We start from the raw sequence: 18,311 nt of genomic DNA on the forward strand, positions 1-18,311 counted from the left end.
TTAAAATGATTACAAGAAAATAAAATTCAATTCAAGAAAAATATGTTTCAATATTGGTTTCCGTTTCTCACATAATCTCATTCTTGGGATCAGATGTTGCAAAGCTTACTGTAGCCTCTGTGCTGTTCAGGAAGAAATGGCAACATCGTCGACAGGTCTTTCTGTTTTGTTACTGAATAAACATGGTTGGCCTTTCAGATGAAGTGCTGCATGGCATACATGAGCCACGGCATTTCCCCTTCTGAGTACACTAATATTTTTCCATTCTTCTCTTTCAAAGTAGGTGTGGTGTCACCGCCAGACACCACACTTGCTAGGTGGTAGCTTTAAATCGGCCGCGGTCCATTAGTACATGTCGGACCCGCGTGTCGCCACTGTCAGAGATCGCAGACCGAGCGCCACCACAAGGCAGGTCTCGAGATGCGGACTAGCACTCGCCCCAGTTGTACGGACGACGTAGCTACCGATGCACACTGACGAAGCCTCGCTCATTTGCCGAGCAGATAGTTAGAATAGCCTTCAGCTAAGTCCATGGCTACGACCTAGCAAGGCGCCATTAGCCTTACATAGCTTGTATCTAAAGAGTCTCACTTGTATCGTCAAGAGCGATGTATACAACAAGGATGGATTAAAGTTAAGTATTCCAGAAGCTACGTACTTTTCTTTATAGCATTCATTACGTATCCTGTTACAGACCTAACTCTTGCCTGCGTGAACTAAACACGTGCCTTTCGGCTACTTCCGTGGCGTGGCTGTCTTGCTACGCCACAACAGTAGGAACTTTTAATAGCTATTTGAGATGGATGATTGTCGGACATGTTCATCATAGTGCAATCGGAGATCTTACACGCCTGCAATGGAAATGGAAATGAGCGTTTGGCGTCATTGGCCGGGAGGCCCCTCGCGGGGCAGGTCCGCCCGCCTTGGTGCAGGTCTTATTACGTTCGGCGCCTCATTGGGCAACCTGTGCGCCGGGTGGGGATGAAATGATGATGAAGACAACACAACACCCACTGCCTGAGCGGAGAAAATCTCCGACCCAGCCGGGAATCGAACCCGGGCCCGTAGAACGGCAATCCGTCACACTTACCACTCAGCTATCGGGGCGGACACGCCTGTAATGACACGTCTCAGGAGCATCTTTAATATCAGACGAGTCAGCAGTATGCTTCTGAATTACATGGAATGGGTTCTCAGCTTTAACTAGCTTAACAGTATTTTGTAGATCTTGGTCCTCCGAGGCCTTCCTCACCTTTCTCCGATTCCCTGTCCTTGAAGAATATTCCTTTTATTACAAAGATGTTTTACTAATCCAAAGAAAAACTTGCACGCACTTTGCTTACGACGTGGACTGTGCAGCAACTAAATGGAGGGGCCATTGACACACGGGACTTGCAACTGTAGAGGGAAGCACTGCCTGGCAGAAATACTATACGCCATCTGACAATGAGTATTTGAAACATTTTTTCCATAATTTGTCACTTGGACTAAGTTTACGGACATGCAACACACTACCGAAAGCAAAATAGCACTGAAAACGCGTCTTGTGAAAAAAGTGGCACTTAGGATATTTGACGTTCCATTTTTCAGATTTAAAGCTTCCCGAGGGGAATTAGTTAAGGAAATAAGGACGGAAATTAAAGGAAAATTTACACGGGTATTTTTACATTGTAAGTTTTCTTCTCATCTCTTATAACTTATACACTGTTTAGTCACATTAATGTCACCACCTGTCGAAAGCCCGAATAACCAAATTCTGCAGCGCGAACTGCTGAGAGACGTGTAGAAACAGAGGCAGTGGGGTTCTGGGAGGTACACATGGCAAGCTATGTGACACTTTGCATTGTTCTGCTGGTAAATGCCATGGTTCCGAGAAAAAACAAACTGCATCTAAGGGCGGACATGGTCCACAAGGATAGATACACACTTGTATTGATCTACTGTGACTTCCAGAATGACGAGATCACCTAGAGAATGCTGGAGCCTTCCAACGACTGTTGCAGGGTGTTTGCTTGCATATGTTTCACGCCGCACGCGCGAACGGACATGTGTCCGAGGAAGGATAACAAGTGATTCATCTGGGCGATTAGTTGCCCAACAGTTGTACGTCTGTTCGCACGTCACATCTCCGCAGTTGTCTTTCAAAAATGGCTCTGAGCACTATGGGACTTAACTTCCGAGGTCATCAGCCCCCTACAACTTAGAACTACTTAAACCTAACTAACCTAAGGACATCACACACACCAATGCCCAGCCGTCTTTCACCCCTGCCATCTATGGCTCGTGGTGCACCCCTGTTGCCACAGCGTAGGGTTTCAGAGCGCCATTTTGCCGTGGACGGTATACTTTCACCAGGACGGCACGCGAACAGTTTACAAAATAAGCCGTTTCGGAAACGCTTCCACCCTTGGTTCGAAAGGCAATGATAATGTCCTTTTGGATGTCAGATAAATCGCTCCGTTTCCGCATTACGACAACTGCTGTACTGTTGCCCGCGTCCCCACAACACGCTTTGTAATACCCTCCACTGCTAGTGCTGCCACGTGCTGTCTGTCAGTGGTTATTGCACGTTGCCGTCGAACACAGGCGGTGGTTCAAAAATGCCTCTGAGCACTATGGGACTTAACATCCGAGGTCATCAGTCCCCTAGAACTTAGAACTACTTAAGCCTAACTAACCTAAGGACACCTCACACATCTACGCCCGAGGCAGGATTCGAACCTGCGACCGTAGCGGTCGCGCGGTTCCAGGTTGTAGCGCCTAGAACCGCTCGGCCACCCCGGCCGGCACAGGTGGTGGTCACATTAAAATGAGTGAACAGTGTATACAGTTTGTTTTAAGTCTACGTCCGTGATTTGAGGTTGGAACAGGCATATTGTTTAAGCCCTAAAGTGCAGAAGAGGAAGAAGTGGACGTTTACATTTGTAACCTTGCAATGCAATCTTATACGAGAGACGAAGTTAGATTTAGACAGTAACTGAAATAAGGAAATGTCAGGTCTTACACAGTACCTGCAATTCTGCGCGAGTTCCCATTGCTTTTGTTTCAATCGCTGCACTTTAATTTAAGTGCATTGACCTTTTCCGTGCTAGTATTCTCCGCAAAGTTTATACGAAACAGTTTTTTTTTTTTTTTTTTTTTTGTCAATTGAATTTGCAGAGTTTCTTTCCCGAGGTACTAACTAGCAGACGAGGTTCGCTAATGAATGTTTTACCTGGAGCGGAATCCGCTTTCCATTACAGTGACGGAGAGCTAGCTCATTCAGAAATCTTCCATTACAGCGAGCGAGTAACGTTCCATTCAGTGCTTTTTTATTCTCTCTCTCTCTCTCTCTCTCTCTCTCTCTCTCTCTCTCTCTCAGTCTCTCTCTCTCCTTCTCTCTCTTTGCCGTGACGTCGACTAATCTCGCATGGCATTTGTAGCACGGGAAAGTATTTCGTCTCTAGCCATTAAATTTATATAATCTCTTCTCGCGGATGTAATATTCACGAAGTGGCGTTCAGGCATCCGGTTTAGTAGACCCATTTAATTGGAAATTTTTCGGCTCGCGTAGCTGCGAAAGGCAGTGACAGGAACTTCAATATGTCGTACAAGAGGAAGTTACTTCTATTGCGTGCCTCGGCGCTTCAGATGTAAATAGGATCTATGTACAAAAACAGAAACGTATAGTGGAAATAATAAAACAAAAACGGGAAAGCGAAAAAAAAGACACACTCGTATAAAAAACGGCATAATTATAACGTAGCCGTTTTGCAGAACAAACATCCACATTACTCGAAATGAATTCCATATTGTGTGAAAAGTCCAGTTCTGCAAAGACTGTAGAATTCCCAAGCGCGTGTGGACTGTTACACATCGCATATGTGATCCACGCATTGCTGATTTGATTCAGTGTTTAAACAGAGGCTGTAGTAGATCAAAGAGTAAAACGTTTCTTTGACATTTACATACATAAAAATGCTCCGTAAGCTACTGTACAGTGTCTGTCAATGAGTCCACATTATCGGATGGATTTCTGGCCATTTCTATCCGTCTACTGAGCGTGCCAGAAGTTGATGCCTGTATCGTTCTGTACGGCCCATAGCCTCTCTTTTTCTCGTAATGAGATGGTGGCAAGAGAAACGTCTCACTATTTCCTTCGAATGTTGTTACGTACATTTCCAAAACGCGTTTCATGAAAATTACGTCCTCTGTCTTCCGAAAATTGTCCTTTAAGTTCACCTACCATCGTTACACTTTCATTTGGAATATAATTGTAGCGATCTACATCTGCATCAACATGACTAGTCCGCAATTCACATTTAAGTGCCTGGAAGAGGGTTCTCCGAAGCACCTTGATACTAATTCTCTACCATCTCACTATTAAACAACGTGTGGGAAAAATTAGCACTTGAATCGTTCTGTACGAGCTCCAATTTATTATTCCACGATGATAATTTCTCCCTATGTAGGTTGGGTATTAATGAAATATTTTCACAGTCAGGAGAGGAAACTGGGATTGAAATTCCATGAAAAAGAGTTCGCCGCAACGGAAAACGCCTTTGTTTTAATGATTGCCATGCCAACTCGTTTTCGTATCCGAGACAGTTTCCCCCTATTTCGTGATAATACAATAAATGCTGCCCTTCTTTGAAAATTTCATATCCTGCATCAGCGGCCTAGGCGTAGTGTAGGCCGTCACATGACTAGACCTGTTGCATCTATTGAGTTTTCTTCCAATGAAACTCAGTCTTTGTTTTGCCTTGCCATGAACGTTATCTTTGTGACAGTCTCAATTTAAGTTCTTCGTAATTGTGTTTCGTGGGTATTTAGTAGAAATGACAGTCTTTAAAGTTGTGTGAATTATAATGCTACCGAAATTTAACAGATTTCTGTTAGGACTCATGTAGATGATCTTACAATCTTCCTTCCTGAGTGAGAATTGCCACTTTTCGTACCATACACTTACAATGTCCAAGCCATTTCGAAACTGGTCTTTTATATTCTGATCACTTTACTAGGCGGTAAATGACACCGTCATCAGAAAATAAGCTAAGAGGGCTGCTCAGATTGTCTCCAGAATCGTTTATGCAGATTAGGAACAGCAGAGGGCCTATAACACTTCCTTGGGGGACGCCGTATATCACTTCTGTTTTACTCGATGATTTTCCGTCGATTTCTACGTGACCTTTCTGACACGAAATCATAAATTTAGTCGCACAACTGAAGCGATACTCCATACGCACCCAATTTGATTTTTTGAGGAACGATGTCCAAAGCCTTCTGGAAATCTAGAAATATGGAATCAATTTCAAATCCCCTGTCGACGGCACTCATCATCCCGTGCGAACAAAGAGCAAGTCGTGCTTTAAAAGAACGGTGTTTTGTGAAGCCATGCTGTCTGTGTGTCAATAGACCGTCACCTTAGAGGTAATTCACAATGTCCGAAGACAGTATATGCTCCAAAAGTTTACTGCAACTCAGCGTTTGTAATATAAGTCTGTAATTCAGCGGATTACTCCTATTTCCTTTCTTGAGTGTTGGTGTGACCTGTGCAACTTTCCAGTCTTATGGTACGAATCTTTCGTCGAGCGAGCTTTTGTATATGATTACTAAGTATGGAGCTACCATATCAGTATACCCTGAAACTAACCTAGTGTGGTACACTGCCTTGACCGGAAGACTTGCCTTTATTAAGAGCTCTAAGCTGCTACATAGAAATTATCAGCTTCTAAGTTCCTTATGTGGCAGTTGATCTTGATTCGAATTCTGAGATATTTACATCGTTTCCTTTGGTTACAATCGTAACAATGTCTCTAAATTAGTTCGATACCAGTTATCATGCCTACTTCTTACCGTCTGAAAACGATAGAGCTACTTTAAAATTGGTTGCACCAACGTGTTGTATACGATTTGTTTTACACATGCACTGCAATTTCCTAGAAACTACCCAAGGAAATCAAGTTTTCCATCCGCTTTCCCTACTACTGATTTTATGTATTCATCCCATTTCATATCGCTTCTTGCTGTTACTCCCAAAATCATGGCCTAACAAAATCGTGAAGCACCCAGCACAGGAGAAGAAAACGGAACGAAAATTCACGGGTCGAGAGGGTATTAGATGTTATTTCACTGATCACAGAAACAATTTATAAAAACGTTTGCAGTGTGAACCCACTTATCAGTACTACATAGGACTGTTGCTATCTTTACCGAGCGAGGTGGCGCAGTGGTTAGCACACTGGACTCGCGTTCGGGAGGACGACGGTTCAATCCCGTCTCCGGCCATCCTGATTTAGGTTTTCCGTGATTTCCCTAAATCGCTTCAGGCAAATGCCGGGATGGTTCCTTTGAAAGGGCACGGCCGATTTCCTTCCCAATCCTTCCCTAACCCGAGCTTGCGCTCCGTCTCTAATGACCTCGTTGTCGACGGGACGTTAAACACTAATATCCTCCTCCTCCTGTTCATATCTTTAAAAGTTCGGGAATCCGGTAAATCTATATTTACAAAAAACCATCATTAGCGCCCATCGAAATACCGAAAAAAATTATCGATGTATCAATGGAAAAAGTATCGCCGTACCAGCCAAAAAAAAAAAAAAAAAATCGGCTGCACATTGTAAATATACTGCCAGTTTTAAAGATGTTTATTTAAGTATTGATTTATTATTAGATATTATGTACATCGACAAGCTAGCAGCCTGTTTACTCCCATCAGAGCAAGAACTGGAAGGCAAACGACGTATGTTCACGCTTGCTATAACCACTTCGCTTACAATGGTAACTGCTGTAAGTGGCACAATTAAAGGGGTCTGATGGGTCCGCCGTACGGTTTCTTCAGATTTTGGAATTGTCTGGAACACTTCATGTCGACTTGCCCCTTTTTTTCATTTCTGCAGACTCCAGCGTCCTTGCAGTTCTAGTGTCACGATTGTGTGGTGAAGTTAAACATTGCAGTTTCTGTTGGTGGCACCGAGCGCCGATTACGTCAACATTTGCCCTAACACGTCTCCGCCCACAGCAAAGACCAATCTTGTCATTTCGATTTTTGTTCATTAGTTTTAGTAACTGTTCTTGACGAATGGCGACGTGAAGAAATGGCGAGCTAGTTGCGTTAAAAACTGTTTTTTGACGCAACTGGTGCGCTATTTCTTCACTTCGGAAATCTTGTTGTTCCATTCACACTGCCACACCCAGTGCAATTGGACTTATTCTTTGTGCCACCTATTACCTGCTTCACACAGTCAAAGAGAAGGACTCGACGTCATGAAAGCTCAGAAAGTATTAAGACTCCTCCACACAATGAAAGTAAAGTTATGTTCTCCTACAGTTTCAAAAGAACAGCTTCAAATATTTATCGAGAATTGCGAAAAAAATATGATATAAAATAGAAATATCAGCACTCGGTACAGCAGTTTCGATTTATATACATCTATACATCTCTTTCGGAAGATATATCTATACATCGATGTATCGATATTATATAAACAGCCCTAGTACGATTTTCCACCTAGTATGGCCTGGATGAAATTATTTAGGTTGGAAAACGTCTTAGAAAGCTGTTGTTTTCTGTCCTGAAGCAAGCTGGACCACAACTGTGGTAAACGGACCTTGATATCCAGTATAGTAACACTGGGGCCGAGTTGACGTCGGAGCTAGTCTCATACACTTTGTATCAGCGACAAATCTATGAGTGTTGCTGGCCACCAGAGTACCTCAGCATGATGGAAACAGTTCATAGAGAAACGTGCCATGTGTGGACAACGGGTATCCTGTTAAAAATGGCACCACGATACTGACGCGAGACAGGTAACACATGAGGACGTGGGGAGTTGTGTGTCGTACCGATACGCCGTCAGAATTCCCTCAGTTACTGCCAGCCGTGAGTCGAGGTAATACCTGATGTCTTCCCCTCCTCTCCCGCTCCCCGCCTCCTATGACGCTAGCAGTAAAGCTGCAGAACACTGGAAGAACGGGACCTCTCGACAGGTCACTGCCATCCTATGTCCGCCGGATACGCCGGCACGGTAGCTCAGCGTGTTCGGTCAGAGGGCTGCTTGCTCTCTGTAAAAAATAAAAAAAATAAAAAATACTGAGCATAGGAAACAACGATCAACTTGGGGCGTCCGCCTAGACCAAGCGCAACGAACTATATCGAACAAAATGGAGAAAAAAGAATAAAAAAGATAGCTGAGTGGTCAGCGAGACGGATTGCCGTCCTACGGGCTGGTTGGGTCGGGGATTTTCTCCGCTCAGGGACGGAGTGTTGTGTTGTCTTCATCATCATTTCATCCCGATCCGGCGCGCAGGTCGCCCAATGTGGCGTCGAATGTAATAAGACCTGCACCAAAGTGACCGGACCTGCCCTGTAAGGTGCCTCCGCCAATGACGCCAAACGGTCATTTCCATTTACCGCCATCCTATCAGATGACGGGCATCCGATACTCGTGCGTCCTCATGTGTTACCTCTCTCGCGACAGTATTGTGGTGCCATTTTTTAACAGCACAGCGGTCGTCCACGTATGGTATGTGTCTCGATGAACTGTCTCCGTGATGCTGGGGTACTCTCATGGCCAGCAAGAGCCATATATTTGTCTCTGACTGAACATGTATGAGACCAGCTCCGACGTGAGCTGGGCACACAATGCGACGCAATTCATCAGCAATCCGTGCTTACCCGTAATGGCGCGCTCCAGACGCAATGGTTTGTGTTGGCGTGATAACGGCAGCCTACAGATGGGTCTGTGGGATGGCAGCTCAGTAATCACGTCAGCGCTATGCTTCAGTCAGTCGTGTTGGATGACACAGGATGTTTCAGAGAGTCGATTACTTCTTATCGGGTGGTAGCAGCGATTTTCAAGGGGTTACGATGTGCTTGGTGCACAGTACGACAATCCTACCTTGTGGTTGTCAGTCCTGGTCGACCAAAACCTTGACGACGAGAATGTCTGCCCTCACGATCCCATGCACTCCAGGTACGGGCCACAGTCACATGCCAATGCTCTCCAAATCATGATGTAGCATGATTAGAACAGCCGGCCAAATGGTGGCCCACAAAGGGGCTTACAGGTGGTTATAACGGTGTCTCACACGAGTAGGCGGCGTCTCCATGTCCTTCACAGTAATAACTCAACATGTAACACTGTTCACGCCGCTTGTATACACCACCAGGCCTAAACACTTGGTAAGAAAACGCTAATGCACACTGGTGGCTTTCTGCCTGAAACAGGGAACTGCGTCTCTGATCATTTACATGTCCGCCGACAGTTTGTAAGTATGAGACACTACCATCCGACCACGTCTTCTGTGTGATCTACTTTCTTGCCAAGAAGTGTGTTTACACGACATCATGTGCTAAAGATATTCGCAACTAATCCTGTATCTGATGTTATGAGATTTTATTTAATTTGTTGTGTGTGGACACTGCCTTACATCAATTCAAATTTGAGAAGAGCTACCATTCATTATACCTAGTAAAAAGTTTGTTCAATTTTTTTACATTTTTCTCGTGATGGTCCAAGTGACTAATATTGTCAAGGTATACTTCACCTTGACATGGATAATACGTTTATAAGTAGGCCAAATGTAATGGTTCTTTCTTTCCTCCAGTGCATTTCGATCCGAATGAGAACGAATGTCCAATGGACGTCTTGGATCGTTATATTGTAAATAATATACTAAAGTGGAATAAAACTGATGTTAGCTTACATATTTGTGTGAAAGGGCGTGAGAAGTCAGTTAAAATTCTCCTTTTCTGTTTATTTGTATGTAACAATGTTTTGGCTCTGAACACCGCGACAGGAGGCAGTACCAGAGACAGGATAAATTATGATCTGCAAGCGGATGGTTCAGCCTCTATGTAGCGCAATCCACTAATCGCGGAAGTTATATTGAAATAAACGTTTGTAAAAGTAAATATGTTGTAATGCTGATTGTGTCTTGACTATTGTTTTGTCTTTATCCTTGATAGGACATTTGAAAAAATGTTCGCAATGTTAAATTTTAACGAATTTTATGTATCAGTATGACTAATGTTTAATGTGAACCAGATTGGTAAGGTACATTAGGTTTTTTCGTTATTTAATTGAAAGTAATGTACAGAACAGTCTTTCTAATTATTAACGTAAGTGTAAAGGCGCATCACTATTTGTTTTAATAAAATAAAATAGGAAAAGTAAAGTACCGAAAAAATTTCGTTTCCAATATTCGTGCAAACGCACTTGAAATTTGTGGAGCATTCATCCAAAGAAATATGCATAATGTACAAATATATGAGTACAATTTATGAGAAACATGATCCCGAACAGTTTCTGTACGTTTCTCTCGCGATGTTGTAAGCGTCTGTATGGCAACGCCTCTTCATAGGGCCATAGACAATTACCGTTTTCGTCAACAGCTGTTCGCGCTCCCCCATTCAGAGCTGCCAAAAGCGCTGTCAGTATCAGGCATCTCCGTAATTTGACAAGATTGTGTCTTACAAGTAACGAATAAATGTATTACAATTTCGTGCATAATTTGTCAGCTTTCCACGCCTCTAGGTGTTTATGATGCCATATGTTCTGAACTCTGGTTGGTACCACGATATACTTTTGTAGGTACATTTAGTGGTATATGTGGATACTGTCTGTGAAATTCATTGCGGGCTGAGTAAACAGCACAGAAGTTATACGTTTAAACGTCATGCATGATACGGCAGTTCTTCACGCTTCTCATTGTTTACGACGTCATATCCTGAACCACACAGCGATTGTTGCTTGACAATAGAGGATATGTGTACCAAGTTTGCTTGAAATTGGCCCCGTGGTTTAAAAGGAGATGTGGAACACACACACACACACACACACACACACGTTACATTTTTATAATATGTATCCACTGACAACTCAGCCACAGCCAACGTCATTCCGCGGAATGTCTCGTAGAATAAATTGGTTTTCACTCTGATCAATAGCGCAACCGCAAATATATGCATTACATTCGCGTACTGAGACTGTGTTGACTTGGCTTGTATGTCTAGCGAAGAGTACCGCCAAGTTCTATTAACTCATTTTTCCTTTACTGTGATGATCAGGCACACTATGTAATAGCAAGGACTGTTACTACACCAACAAGTTACAGCTGAGATACAATAATCTGATAGTGATGTTGTCACTAACTGACAAATCATTTATGTATAGTGAGAACATTACGGATCCTACAACCCTATATTACTTTCGGGCATGTTGAACGTTTTTGTACAGTGTAACGTAATGGATTCTCACCAATGCCGACGTGTCCATCGTGGGAAACTCCGTAATTGTGTTGATATTTAAAATTTATCGTTTTGCCGGCCGGAGTGGCCGAGCGGTTCTAGGCGCTTCAGTCTGGAACCGCGCGACCGCTACGGTCGCAGGTTGGAATCCTGCCTCGGGCATGGATGTTTGTGATGTCTTTAGGTTAGTTAGGTTTAAGTAGTTCTAAGTTCTAGGGGACTGATGACTTCAGAAGTTAAGTCGCATAGTGCTCAGTGCCTTTTGAACCATTTTACCGTTTATTTTGATGCCTCGGATGCACATTTAGTTTATGATATACTTGTTTCGACCAAAGCAGTGGATTGTATTAGTCAAGAATTAACCGGTTCAGAGGAATATCCATGAACGTACTCCGTCCGACCATTATCTCTGTTGGTCGACGGCGTGGTAGTGTCGAACCTCTAGATCTAAGAAGACAGAACCAACCTGCTCGAATGTGACGTATTCCGTGTAGATGTGTAAATCAAGCCACGAATGTTTCGTATGCGTGAGTTTCTCTGAATCTGTATCGACTCTTTGAGAGATACTTCTTGTCTTCCGAGAGCGTCATAACGTCTGACAAGGGGAGGCCGCCAATTGTGGAATTCAGATTCGATTCATACTACGCATAATAAAAGCTCAAGGGCAGAGGTGTAATGTGGCAAAGCACCAAGATACACTTCTCAGCCGTTATCGAGAAAATCGACAGTTAAAAGAAACCGTTGCGGTGAAATACTCTCTACGATTAATAATTTTCTACAGCGCCGTGGCGCAGCGGTAAGCGCTCGGGTTCGTATCTCGCGCCATGCAATTTTTTTATTATTAGTTTTTTGTGATTTAAATATATATATATATATATATATATATATATATATATAAACTATTAATGAATTGCTTATGCATGTTGGTGAAGGCGGATCGCTCTCCAATTGTACCGCCTCCATTTTTCCGTTTGGTTAACAGGGTGTACCAAAGCTCTCCCGTCCGCACTGATTTTGGACGATGTTATAAGTTGCGCTAGGGACCGCATCTACCTTCTTACGAAGTTAGCAGGCAACTACGCTGGTATGCGGCGGCTCGTTTCGGCCCATTCAACATCTGTCCTTCAAGTGTAACGAGCGAGTAACGGAGATTATATTTCATACCTGCCACAGCAAGTTTGTGTTCGTGGGGTCTCTATTCTAATTCGAACGTTTGACTTACGCTATACGTATTCGATTCGGAATATCGTTTCTACGTCTTCCGTTAACTATACGTGGTTAACATTATGAAGATAATTAATAACATTTGTGAAATACAACTTTGTTTGCGGAAAACATAATGATGTTCGAAGTCGCCAGTTTTTCCACGACAAACGACTTTCAACAACTTATTATATGCATAATTGTTGCAACTGATTGCCGGGAATTATATACAGGGTGATTCAAAAAGAATACCACAACTTTAGGAATTTAAAACTCTGCAACGACAAAAGGCAGAGCTAAGCACTATCTGTCGGAGAATTAAGGGAGCTATAAAGTTTCATTTAGTTGTACATTTGTCCGCTTGAGGCGCTGTTGACTAGGCGTCAGCGTCAGTTGATACTAAGATGGCGACCGCTCAACAGAAAGCTTTTTGTGTTATTGAGTACGGCAGAAGTGAATCGACGACAGTTGTTCAGCGTGCATTTCGAACGAAGTATTGTGTTAAACCTCCTGATATGTGGTGTATTAAACGTTGGTATAAACAGTTTACAGAGAATGGGTGTTGGCGCAAAGGGAAAAGTTCTGGACGGCCGAGAACTAGTGATGAAAATGTAGCACGCATCCAGCAAGCATTTGTTCGCAGCCCAGGAAAATCGACTCGCAGGGCTAGCAGAGAACTGCAAATTCCACAATTAACTGTATGGAGAGTCCTACGAAAAAGGTTAGTTATGAAACCTTATCGTCTGAAATTGGTTCAATTGGATCGGCCGCCAGGCAGCCCGTGACAGAGCACTTCATCACTGGCTTCCAAGAAGCCCTGATCTTACCCCCTGCGATTTTTTCTTATGGGGGTATGTTAAGGATATGGTGTTTCGGCTACCTCTCCCAGCCACCATTGATGATTTGAAACGAGAAATAACAGCAGCTATCCATACTGTTACGCCTGATATGCTACAGAGAGTGTGGAACGAGTTGGAGTATCGGGTTGATATTGCTCGTGTGTCTGGAGGGGGCCATATTGAACATCTCTGAACTTATTTTTGAGTGAAAAAAAACCTTTTTAAATACTCTTTGTAATGATGTATAACAGAAGGTTATATTGTGTTTCTTTCATTAAATACACATTTTTAAAGTTGTGGTATTCTTTTTGAATCACCCTGTATATATATATATATATTTGAATTACAAAAAACAAATACTTAAAAAAAAGGTAGCAAGACGCGAGAGTCGATCCGGTGACCTTCGGATTACGAATCCGACCGCTTACCGCTGCACCACCACGGTGTAGAAATAAAAAAAAAAAGGTAGCAAGACGCGAGAATCGATCCGGTGACCTTCGGATTACGAATCCGACGGCTTACCGCTGCACCACCACGGTGTAGAAAATTAGTAATCGTAGAGAGTATTTCACCGCAACGGTTTCTTTTAACTGTCGATTTTCTCGACAACGGCTGAGAAGTGCGTCTTGGTGCTTTGCCACATTACACCTCTGGCCATGAGCTTTTATTATGCGCAGTATGAATCGAATCTGAATTTCACAATTGGCGGCCTCCCCTTGTGAGTTTAGACTATGTTCTAGAACAGGCCTGTCCAGGAAGAGCCTAGGCAAGCTCGTGCACTCACGCTCGCCTCCTGGGTGGGAGTGTGGTGAGCGCCTGCGGAAAAGTGCTCTGGCCAGACGTCATTTCGCAGCGCAGGGAAAGTGCAAAATGTCCGCTGTCTTTAGAGTGACCATGTGTTAAGTTGGTGGTAACTTTAAACGCAGGCGTATGTAGTTAATGGTGGAGTAACTAAAGAGAAGAATAGCTCTTTTAGAACCAGTGAAAAGCAACATTATGACCGGGTTAGGAGCTTCAAAGGGTAGGTCAGACACACCAATATTTATATATAACACGTGACTGCAGGGAGCCTAGCCACAGTTAGAGTTTATAAATCTGCAGTGTGACAGTCAGCTGCGTGATGAAGTTCATAACAAGTGTTAGAGAGAGGTGTAAATATAAATTGAAGGGAATCACCGCTGTCATCTGCAGTGGGACAGTACGTGGAACCAGCGGGGATGAGTAAAAATGTGTGCCGTACCGGGATTCGAACGCGGGATCTCCTACTTACTAGGCAGACATGTTTGGCAGTGCGCCCTCAGACACAGGGTGTTCTCGCACCTGCGCGGACTATCTCGGAATGCGCCGCAGCTGATACACATCCCCACTGAGTGCCAGCTATCCGTAGACTATCTGTTGACTCCATGTTCACTACTCCGAGATTCCCACAGGATATCAGACGCATTTGTGTATCAGCACTGAAGAAGGTGTTCCATTGGCCAACTAGGCATATCAGGTATATGAAAGCGTAGTACCTGTTCTTTCGGCACGTCGGAAAGAACAGACACATCGTGCATTCGTATAGCTGATAAGCCTAGCTGGGCAATGGATCGACCTTCTTCAGTGCGGTTGCACAAATACGTCCGATGTCCTCTGGGAATCTCAAAGTAGCGACCCTGGGGTCAACGGACAGGTGGATAAGTGGCGCTCGACGGGAATGTCAACTGGCCCTGAGGCGCGCCGAGACAGTCTGCGACAACGCCGTGTGTCCTGCACGGCGCAGTGCCAAACATGCCTGCCTAGTAAGCAGGAGATCCCGCGTTCGAATCCCAGTCTCGTATACATTTTCACTCGTCGCCACTCACTCCGCGTATTATGATGTTTCACAACTGCAGATTCTGCGTGGTATCTCTTGTTTTGGACATGTCAGAAAGAAAAGACACCACGCATTTTTATCAGTGATATAAAGCTTTTCATCGACACTAATTTTCACAACTTTACAAGTTTCCAGCTACGATTATGTCAGTGTTTGCACCTAAATATTTGTGTGAGCAACTTTTTTCTGCAGTGAAGAGAAAGAAATCTATCCATAGAAGCTCACTGACAGTTTTCAACTCAAAGCGCTCCTTCGAATTACTAGTGGTCAGAAAGTGGTACCAGACATTGATTGTTTAGTGGAAAGCAATATAACTACGATATACTGGGTTTTATTGTTTTTGTAATAATAGTAAGTAAAATAGTCAGTAAATAGTAGTTGATGTCAATTTAAACCTCGGTCTAAAACGACGTTCATTACAATGTTTCTGTCGTAAGAAGTATCATGTTTCATACTTAGCTGCCCCATGATTTTCTCTTCTACATTCAAAGGAAAAGTAAGTTTCATCTCACTGTCGTCCGCCCCCCTAGTAGCTGAGTGGTCAGCGTGAAGGTTGTGTCATACCTAACGGCCGTGGTTCGATTCCCGGCTTGGTCGGAGATTTTCTCCACTCAGGGACTGGGTGTTGTCCTCATCATTATCATTTCATCCCCATCGTCACGCAAGTCGCCGAAGTGGCGTCAACTCGAAAGCCTTGCACCAGGCGAACGGTCTACCCGATGGGAGGCCCTAGCCACACGGCATTTCCATTACCTCACTGTCATTTCACATCAACGCAACAGTTTCATGAAATAATTTTGCCACGGAAGGGATTAATTAGCCACCGTGAAGCAGTGCATCTCCGTAGAACTAATATTAGTGGCCGCAGAATTCACTAGTTGACAACAGTTTCTGGTGCAGAGCTGCCTTACTCGGTTGCCTGTTGGCCGTCCCTTTACTACACGTACCATTAGTCGCCCGCAGCCGGCCAGTTGTTTACTGTTGAGCCGTCGGCGCGAGCCACCTCGCACGAGCTGATCGGTGAACAGGCCTGCCACAGGCTACTGTAACAGAGAGGCGTTAACCCCCTTAGACATATCACACGTGCAGCTTTTTGGGTTCGGCATTAAGCTTTGAACTGCTTCTAAACACCGGCGTATTACTGGCACACCGGTCGATCTCACCGCCCACGAGATTCGGCACGTCGTCCGTTGGAGGCCCAGCGGGCTGCAGCGGTCCTGACCGCCCCGAGCGTCCACCAGGCGGCAGCAGCGGCGGCGCAGAACCCAATCGCGGGCAGCAGATTGGCCGGCGTCGCCCCTGCTGCCACCTGGCGCGGACGGACGCCTGCCGCCGCCTCTTGATCCAATTTGGCCGCGAAATTGCGGCGCCGAGCAGACTCTGCGCAAGCGGCGAAGCAGGATGGGGACGCGACCGAGGCTGTGGTGAACCGGGGGTGGCTGGCGGGAAGAGGGGGCGGTGCGCTTCGCCAAGACTGTACGTGTATGCCGGACTGGCTACTAGGCCACTGCTGCTGAGTTCTTACTGGGGAACAGTCATGCAACGCTACTGTCATGTCCAGATAAATGTACAAATACATCCCGAAGGTCATAGTGCAGTGGTTACGTCAGGTGCACTCACGAAGCAGGTATTTTTTTGATCAGAAGTATCTCAACACGTATAGTGGACAATAACATGTGATGTCATCATCCCTTGGCTTTACGACATCTTGAATTCTGCAAGGGACACTGGCAATGAGGTGTTTGAATCCCTACGGAGAAATCGCTGATTGGGCGCAACATATGCCTCACGTAACGCGATCAGGCTCCTTTCAAAAACAGGAGCAGTAGGACCATGACCCAGGGGCTGTTAGTTTAACAAATCGACACTTCTTTACAAACGCTAGATTAAAAATAATGATCAAGCAGTATTCAGTCATATGACAAAATTAAATTCTGATCCATCTTGATTACAGCAAACCGGGTGCAACCAGCCCCCATACAAACCTCATGCTCACAGCAGCCGCCTTAGTGGGCGTAACATAAAATACTCTTTCAGAACATCAAGTTTTGTAAAACAGACAAGCCGAGTTGTAACACTCCGTCGTCAGGCCACGAGTGGCCTACCGGGACCATCCGACCGCCGTGTCATCCTCAGTGGAGGATGCGGATAGGAGGGGCATGGGGTCAGCACACCGCTCTCCTGGTCGTTATGATGGTATTCTTGACCGAAGCCACTACTACTCGGTCGAGTAGCTCCTCAATTGGCATCACGAGGCTGAGTCCACCCCGAAAAATGGCAACAGCCCATGGCGGCCTGGATAGTCACCCATCCAAGTGCCGACCACGCCCGACAGCGCTTAACTTCGGTGATCTCATGGGAACCGGTGTATCCGCTGTGGGAAGGCCGTTGCCTCCAAGTTGTAACAACCCAATACAATAACTTTCTTTCAGAGTCCTCAATTAAAAGTCACTCCAATGCTCGAGCGAGCCTTATTAATTAAAACCAAATTCTCTTGCAGATAAGTAAAGGACAAAACACTTAAAAGAGATCTTAAAAGAGTTTAAAAGAATTTAACTGAAACGATACAAGAAAGATGACAGCAACATTGTTTAAACCTCTACAGGAACGACTGTCCAATAGAAACCAACTTACGCAAGTTCACAAAACTTTTGAACCTGGACTAAGTAGTGAGAATCTGTTTGAGCATCGAGATATTAAGAAAGGAAACAAACATTTAATAAAACAGTTATTAAAGGAATAAAACCTTTAAGCAAAATTAATCACGCTAAACTGAATACAGTTTCCTCATATTATATATAAAAAAAAAAAATCAAAGAACCCCCTCAAGAGGCGCCACTGAAATGTTCCTCCAATGGGCAAACGTTACAATTCTAGTTCTATAACAGTAACCAGTGGCAGACGTTTACTAGGAAAAATGGAGCCACGACGAATAGCTTAAATGATACCAGCAAATTGGTTCACCACCCATCATGACGTCATGCTGATATCAAAACAGAGGACTAGCATCGCCTGTGTGCATCTGTCTTCTGGCTGAGACTGGTACAGAACAGCACGATCACAAAGCAATCGGCAGACTGGAATGCTTACTTCCGCACAGCGCCAAGAGCTCAGGCTCTAAGCCAGTAGGCGAACACGCTTCTCACTATAAAGACCGCGCTGCAGCAAGTCAACGCAAGTTCAC

General features: G+C 44.4%; 1 pseudogene; it reads right to left on the reverse strand.

Moving 5' to 3' along the window:
* Window positions 1–17,402: 17,402 nt before the first annotated feature.
* On the reverse strand, window positions 17,403–17,520 carry LOC124726267 (annotated as a pseudogene).
* Between the last annotated feature and the right edge of the window lie 791 nt (window positions 17,521–18,311).

This window comes from Schistocerca piceifrons, chromosome 1, assembly GCF_021461385.2.
Source record: "Schistocerca piceifrons isolate TAMUIC-IGC-003096 chromosome 1, iqSchPice1.1, whole genome shotgun sequence".
Classification (NCBI taxonomy): domain Eukaryota; kingdom Metazoa; phylum Arthropoda; class Insecta; order Orthoptera; family Acrididae; genus Schistocerca; species Schistocerca piceifrons.